Raw genomic sequence first — 8,147 nt, 5'->3', positions numbered from 1 at the left:
TCTATTCCGAAATCTCAGATGGTTTAGTTGTTCAGCTATTTTGAATTATAAAATGTTGACGTCTGGGATGCCGTGAGACTGGAGACTGTAATGTACACTATGGCTTTTGAAAAGCTTAAATGTGTGACTTGAATCAACAGTTCCCATAAATGGTTGTTGAGTATTCTCAATATCTAGAAACAAGATAAAGGAAGTAGAAGTAGAGGCTTCGACCCGGAAACAGTATTCCTTATGTCACAACAAGCAGAAAACATTTTCCATTTGAACAGAGTTAAGGTGCAGTAAAATTATCTGTTGTTCTGTGAATGTTCACTGGTGAATTCAGTCATTTCAATAAGAATCCACACGATCAGCAATTTTGTGTGGTGCTTCATACATTACATTGCTACACTGCTGACAATGGTCAATGGACCTTTTTGCCTGTGTAATTTCATGAAATTCACAAATGTGACGCACCTTTACTCACTGCAACATAAAATGCAATCAATTATAAAATCTTCACAAGGGACATGTGAGGTGCTTAACGAGTTAGAAAAGTGAAAAGGTGCATCAGCTTCATTTTCTGTTTGTTTTTCCTCTTTTCTGGTGGATGGTCCAGGCACTTCAGTGATTTTCAGGTCTACAGGAGGATTTTTATTCTTGTTCAAACTTCAAACTTGTATTTCAGTTTACCGAGATCCCTGCAAAGTACAACATTTACTGTTAGGTTAAAGTGATAGTTGTGAAATTTAAATAATTTCCTCAGCGTTCCAAACCTGTTTGACTTTCTGTCTGTGGAACCCAAAAGCAGATCTCAGGTATAATGCAAACCCCGTCACCATTCAATTTCACTGCATGAAACACAAGCAGAAAACAAATGTGTAAATCATTCATGAAACCATTCTTATGTACACTTGTCTAGTTCAATTCAATGCAACAATTTATGTAAAAATGGTTAAGCTCCAAAAATGTCCCAGAAAAGATCCTAAAAATAATCAATGAATTCACAACTCATGTGTTATGGTTTGTGTTGTAAGTCTTATGAAGCCATTTAATAGCTTTTTCCTTTTTTGTCGAAAAAGATCAAACTTGAAGTTATAATTCAGGGTTCAAATGTCTTATATTCAAATGCATATGATTAAGGTATAGCCTATAAAAAATGCATAGCATTATTGGCTCCAAAGATATTACATGAATGTAACATGAATGAGATTTGAGAGCATGAGGGAAGAAGATTTTCAGAGAATAACTGATTTAAAAACAAGTACACAGTCAAACAATACAATTGCACACAGAGTTCATAGTAATAATGTACTTGCATGTGGTGCAGGTACTTACTGTAATTCAATGTTGCCACTGAAACTTTGTACTGGTTGTTCTGGGGAAACAAAATAACAAAGCTGATTATTCACAACATAATATTTATTGACCAGTAAATGGCTTTAAAATGGTATTTGAGAGAATGAGGGCAACTGTAGTAAGTAAAGTTAGGCTAAACAAAAACAGACCAAACTATATTAACCTGCTTTTGTTATTCATAACCAACGCCAATGACGACAGCAGGAATCAGCTAAATTAGTTAGGCTGTATATCAGCAATTTGAAGACACAGTTTACAGAATATGTTGAATTGAATGACTAACTTTAAATCAATCTAAGACAATAAGTCAATAATTTCCATTTGTTCATTAGATCAACGTAGTTAGCATCGCGGCTAAAACCTTCCTACCAGATACTGTACAATAAACGAGTGGTAAACACTGTAAAAACGTAGTAATGCATAATAAATTTAGTATATATATGTGTGTTTGAATATAGTGAGTATTTATATTTCTTTGGCGAGTTTACAAACCTTGTAACGGAGAGCAGAACAAACGGCGGAAGATGCGGCAGGCTTTGATGAGGAGGAGTATGGAGCCGTTACTTTCAAACTCGATGACGTCAATCAGCTGAGCTTTGTTGCGCGCGAGCAGCGCGAGCATCAGTGAAGCGACGACAGCAGAGGAATAGCAGCAGTTTCGGGACAGAATAAAACCTTTATCCTCCTGGTTCTTCTTCTTCAAATAATAATTTATGAAGATGTAAAAAATATTATTTTTTACTATTATTTATTCAATAATAATTAATGATTTTTTATTATTAATATTATTATTATTTAGTGTTGTTGTTTAAGGTTTAAATTAATCAATAAAATAGGCCTATACTACATAAATGTAAGCTACCCAGGTGAAAAAGACGTACTGTTAAATGTATTAATATGCATTAAAGTAGGTTATATTTGTATTGAAGGCCTACTAAAAACACACTCAAGTACATTTTTAATAGTAGCCTACGTATTTTTCATCTGGGTATGTATACTGAATCAAACTTAAGTAATAATAGTATAATAATAATATCATTCTGGCCTTACTGAACCATTGGGTTCCTCCAGATGCTGGCTTTAACATAAGAGATCCTCCAGGAACCACTTAAATGTTAAAAGATCTTCCAATAACCCTTTTATCACATTCAAGTTCCTCTATTTTCCCCCAAAGCACTTCAAGGTCTCATAGTAATGAAAAGGTGACTCCAGAACCTCTGAAGTAAATACAAAGTGCTTAAAGGATCCCATAAGTTCCAGCAAGAACCTCAAATATTGTCAATGCTCCTCCAGTAACCCTACTATAGGAGAAAGAGCTTTGAGGCACTTAAATTACATTTTTAAGTTCCTTGAGTATCCGACAGGATATTTGAGGCTCCTTTAGTTTTTACAGTGCAGGCTCCACAAACGGCAACAAAAACAAACTGGGCTCACCCGCACCACGAAACATCATAAACAGTGTTCCAGCCAATGATCTACATAGAATGACAAAACAAAAATAAGAAAAACAGTTTGATACTATTAATTAAATAGTGACCTATATTTTTGTGAATTGGTGAATATTCAGGTGAATATTGTTTCGTAGCCACGAATTAATACCTCAGCACGTTATACTAATTTGTTCCCTCGTTTTATTATATTGTAGCCACGTTGTAATTCGTTAAATCAAAATGAGGGAGGGAATTAGTTCGTCGTTCAAGTCGTCGGAGTCGAACATCTTTCTTTCGCCTTTATACTGTAGTTTTATCCGCGCAGGATAGATGAGGAATGGCTCCAGGCCCATGTCCTTAGCCTTCTTCATGGTAGAACTGAAGCTCTTTCTCTTTGCTGTTGTCGCTGGACTGTAGTCGGGGAAGAATAGAATAGTGCCGGCTGTTGGCGCCTCAGTATGAGCGGGAGGTTTGAGCAGGCGAGCGGATGTGCGTGCGCCAGTGGAAGCGTACTTCACTGGATAAACTTGACGTGCCCCGTTCAGGATAGCCGATCTATCTTGCCAACGCAGTAATCTGAAGATGAGGGTGCGCGGCTTGTTGGAGTTAGCCTCTTATGGCGAGTGGATAATGCCACGGATAACCTACCGAAGTCTACAGTCGTGTACTTTTACGTGACAGAAGGGGTACGCCGCACCACAGACGGGTGAAACCAACGCGTGACTCCAACGTCGCATCACAGCACGTCGCACCACTGACGCGTGACTCCTATGGAACGCCGTTGGGGACAATACTTATTATATGCAACGCGTGAAATTTGGACGCATTAACACGCACAGTTTGTACGCGTAAATACGAAGTATATGTTCGGGTGTCGCGTCAGACCGCACAACAGCCAATAGCGTTGCTCTATTTAGGATTTAATTTGCATTTGTGATGCGATGGCACGTTGCTGTATACATATATAAACATCAGACGACATTTCTTTCCGTGAGGGATGATGTGCTGTTAGGTAAGCACATACCTATGCAAACGTCACACGTAACATTTGTTCGTGAATGAGATCGTAATTTTACGTTGGCATGTACATAGGCAAGCGTAAAACTTTAGAGTCAATGATAAATACGTTGGTTGTGATGTCAGTGCTGTGTCATGCTGTGGCATCTCATCCCGTTTGTACTCATGCAGGTTTTTTGTCTCCGGTAACGTGGAAAAGTGGATTGCTCTCTACGATGGCTCTTAGAATTTTTTTATTAAACTGTCAAAGAACTTTTACAGACTGCGTTCAGTTGGCATCCTCTTATAACAGGCTATATACACATGTATAACATATGTTAACATATATACAACACTGGATACGGCCATAGCCAGGGTGTCAATAATTATACATAATAGTGCCAATAAATGCCATAAATCATTCAACTTTAATAAATACAATGAATAATAAAGTTAGCAAAGGCTAAACACTAAATACTGTTTCTATTGTTTTTTTCAAAATGACTGGAGTAATCTCCGAGTGGGTCAGCATCAATCTGGTATGAGAGACTCTGGAATGCTCCTTGAAGTCGGGATGTCAGTTTGACTGGAAATAATTAATACACATATACTGTATGTGTACTGTATATGTTAGATAAAAATAATCTAATAACAACAATATATTGTAACAATCACAAATTTAACAATTATATTATAACAATAAGGCAAATACAAAAGCAGAAAACAAAGCACCAGTAGCCTATGACAATTTACAAATCTTTATTCAACATTTAAACACAGACACAATCATACGACACATAAACATTACAGAATCACTACAGCAGGCGGACCACGTAAACTGTGGGGCAGCCAGTCCAAGTCCAAGTGTAAATAGCAACAGTTGTGGATTCAGTAGACATTTAGATGCTATTTACTTATAAATAGTGACAGATAACGTTACTATTTGCTCATCAGTATTGTTGTGCATTAAACATCCTGCAATATAACTGACAGTAGATCATTAGATTTATAAAACAATATTTAAATCATGGCAACTTATTGAGATATTAAAGACCTAGAGCTACCCCTAACCTTACCCTAAATGTAACTTTTATGAATTAAAATGAATTTTAAGTCAAATCATTTTTATTGAAAACAAATGCGTTTAATAACTGTAAAGTTATATAAAAAAAAAAGCGCTGTCAGTGGGAATAGAACCCCGGTCTCCCTTTACACGTTACGCCACAGAAACCGCTGACTAAAGAGGTGACTTTTTCCACTTATAGGGTAGACTGGCCTAGTGTAGCCTAATTAGTTCTGCCAACAAGTAGGCTATTTGCTGTGGTCCAAATAGACACCTCGAATGTATTAACCAGAGGGGAAATATGGTCGTTGGATAACAGAGACCACTCACTTTACCTACAGGACAAATTCCTTTAACGTTACAAAAGAATATAATGTTAATTCATGCAGTCATTGAATGTATTTAATCATTGACTCTAAATTATCACCAGTTTAACTAAAACAGAAAAATTTGTATGTCGCACATCAAATAAGACTCAGAAATATTACACGTTCAAAAACGTCATGTTTACACGACGAAAACGTTCGTCTAGAAACACGTAACAAAAAATACACGGCCAAAAATGTTGCGTTAAGGCGATACAAACGATCGTGTCTTTAAATAACATGACAAAAAACTTCGCGTTTAGACGTACAAAACGTTCGCGTTTACACGGACCAAAAAGACGCGTACAAACTGTGCGTGTTAATGCGTCCAAATTTCACGCGTTGCATATAATAGGTATTGTCCCCAACGGCGTTCCATACTCACGTACGCCGTCGCCACGTCGCCGTAAGGTATACGTTACAACTGTGACGCCGCCGTGACGTCGCCGCCGGTCTGTCGTCTGACGTCTCTATCAATCCCATTCAAAAATAGACACGGACTGACGGCGACGGAAGGGTAGACTGCTCCTTCGCCTTCAGGATTATGGCATTCCGATCAGCTCTTTTTTATGACTTTGCTACATGCACTCGTCTCAATGAACGTCTCACTCAACGTCTTATTTTTTTTTTCTTTCTGCTATTTATTCCATTCATTTTAAGATGCAGACGTGACGCAGACGTCACGCAGACGTCACGCAGACGTCACGTAAATCACGCGTGGCAGTGAAGTGTCGAGTCAGACGTCACGCGTCATTCACGTGTGGCAGTGAAGTTATTAATTATTTTTTTCTCTAACACGTATTTAACACGTATTTAACATTCTACTCAACTTGGCTCAGTGCAGTGTGCCAGCGGTTGCGATCGGTTCTTTAATATGACTGTGCAACATGCACTCGTCTCAATGAACGTGACACTTGCGTCTGTCTTATAACGTGACGTCTGCGTCTGTGATTTATATATGATATTATGTGTGTGCATTTTTATAGCTTATTGTTGGGGTTGTTATTGTGTTTAATTTTTTTATAGTTTTAAAAGGCCTAGGCTACAGCACTTTGGTAAACTAGAAAACGCGCAACCACTGTTTCTGTAGATCCTTTAAATAGAAGAATAGAATTGAAAAATAGGCTACTATTTTTTTATATACAAGTCACCTGTGGTGAAAAAAAAACGACTGAAAACTTTTTTTTTAAAATAGTTTGTAAACTATTATTTGACTTTTTGTTTATGACGTTTTGCCCCTTTATTAAACATTTAAAATATTCACAAATTAATATGGATTTTTTTTTTTTTTTTTTGATTTTACTGGTTTTCTAAGGCCAAATTATTTTCCCGCAGTGCTGAATGAGAAGAGCCATCTCTGGAACCATACAGAGAGCTGATTTATAGGTGGTTTATAGGCTAATGATAATAAATGTGTCTGAAAAAATAACGAGGCATTTTAATTGTTTTTATTAATAAACTAGTATTTTCTAAATCAGTGTCGGATGCAAACATATCTCCATCTCCGCTGTAAAGCGGATGCGCCTTTAGATGCACCGTTCATGCGGATTATCAGACAGTATTTGCTTTCCATTCGAATTTGTTCGTTTAAAATTGGACATTTCAAGCTTTATTTTGTTTCAGTTCATTTTTGAGACGCGCTCCAGTTCACGGAGATCATGAAAGCGCGCCTGATTGTTTTCTATAACGAAATCAAAACGTTTTCTTGTTATTGTGAGTTTACTCAAATAAAAGTAGTCTAGTTGCGAATTATGTATTATTATTTTCTATATGACCATAAATTATGAGCATTTTAACCCTTGTGTTATGTTGCGGGTCAATTTGACCCGTTTAGATTTTCTAGTTGTTGGAAATACTGGTTAACCTTTTTTTTTTTCTTGATATTTTGTGACTTTTTCTCATTTATCATCATGAACATGCATGCAAAGTTTCAACATGCTGGTGTTTTTTGACATATACAAACAAAATTACTGTTCCTTTCGTGATGTTCGCGGGTCAATTTGACCCGCATATTTTAACGCTCTAAGGCAACTGTACGGACCCAAAATAATATTTCTTGGTTATATTTTGTTATTTTATTTTTTTACTACCTTATGAAGCTAAAAAAATGGTTTTCCACACTTATTTCAATACAGAAAAATATTTTGCCAGCCACAGATGGTAAAAATTATCTATCATTTATTTTTTCAAGCTACCTGAAATAATATTAAACCTTTTTTTTTTCTTGATATTTTGTGACTTTTTCACATTTATCATCATGAACATGCATGCAAAGTTTCAACATGCTGGTGTTTTTTTTTTTTTTTTTTTTTTTACATATACAAACAAAATTACGATTACGTTTGTGATGTTCGCAGGTGAATTTGACCATCCTAGGCAGCTATTCAAAAGCAACTGTACAGACACAAAATAAAAACATTTATTTTATGTATGTCAGGGCATCAACTCCAGTAATATAGTATAAGTGTATCTAAAATTGCTCTAACCCAAACCAAACACACTTAAAAAAAAAAAAAAAAAAAAAAAAAACATGTAGCCTATATGCAAATATATATAAATATAACGTTCATATTCAGATTTTAAATAGTTTAAAAAAAATGGTTAAAAAACATTTTCATTAAATCATATCTTAAGATATATATTTTTTTGGTATATTTGACAAATGTTGATATTAAAAGTTTACAGTTTGAACCTGAATCTTTGTTGTTTTTCATAGTGTGATTTTTGAGGAATTGTATTGAATCCAATGCGGGTCAATTTGACCCGGACCATAAGGGGAGTGCACAGAATTCCAACATAACACGAGGGTTAAGTTGTTTCCACTGTTGATAGGAAAATACAAGTGTTCGCGCCCGCACCTCCGTGCCAGAGCGCGTTCCACTCCGCACAAACCATTGGATATGTGTCAAAATCTTGTGTTTATTTGTGATAATCAAATAAAACCCTGTATTATTA

At 36.1% G+C, this 8,147-nt stretch overlaps 1 long non-coding RNA gene across 1 annotated transcript; it reads right to left on the bottom strand.

Annotated features, from left to right (window-relative positions):
* Window positions 1-575: 575 nt before the first annotated feature.
* Window positions 576-1,407, bottom strand: LOC308697543. The gene is made up of 3 exons (XR_014030953.1): window positions 1,318-1,407; window positions 756-830; window positions 576-680 (listed from the first exon to the last, which is right to left on the bottom strand). It is a non-coding gene; the product is annotated as an uncharacterized lncRNA (long non-coding RNA).
* Window positions 1,408-8,147: the final 6,740 nt, after the last annotated feature.

This window comes from Scardinius erythrophthalmus (assembly GCF_964197995.2).
Source record: "Scardinius erythrophthalmus genome assembly, chromosome: 10".
In the NCBI taxonomy this organism is placed as follows: domain Eukaryota; kingdom Metazoa; phylum Chordata; class Actinopteri; order Cypriniformes; family Leuciscidae; genus Scardinius; species Scardinius erythrophthalmus.
Note: the sequence above shows the minus strand (reverse complement) of the source record. Positions and strands in the feature narration are given on the sequence as shown.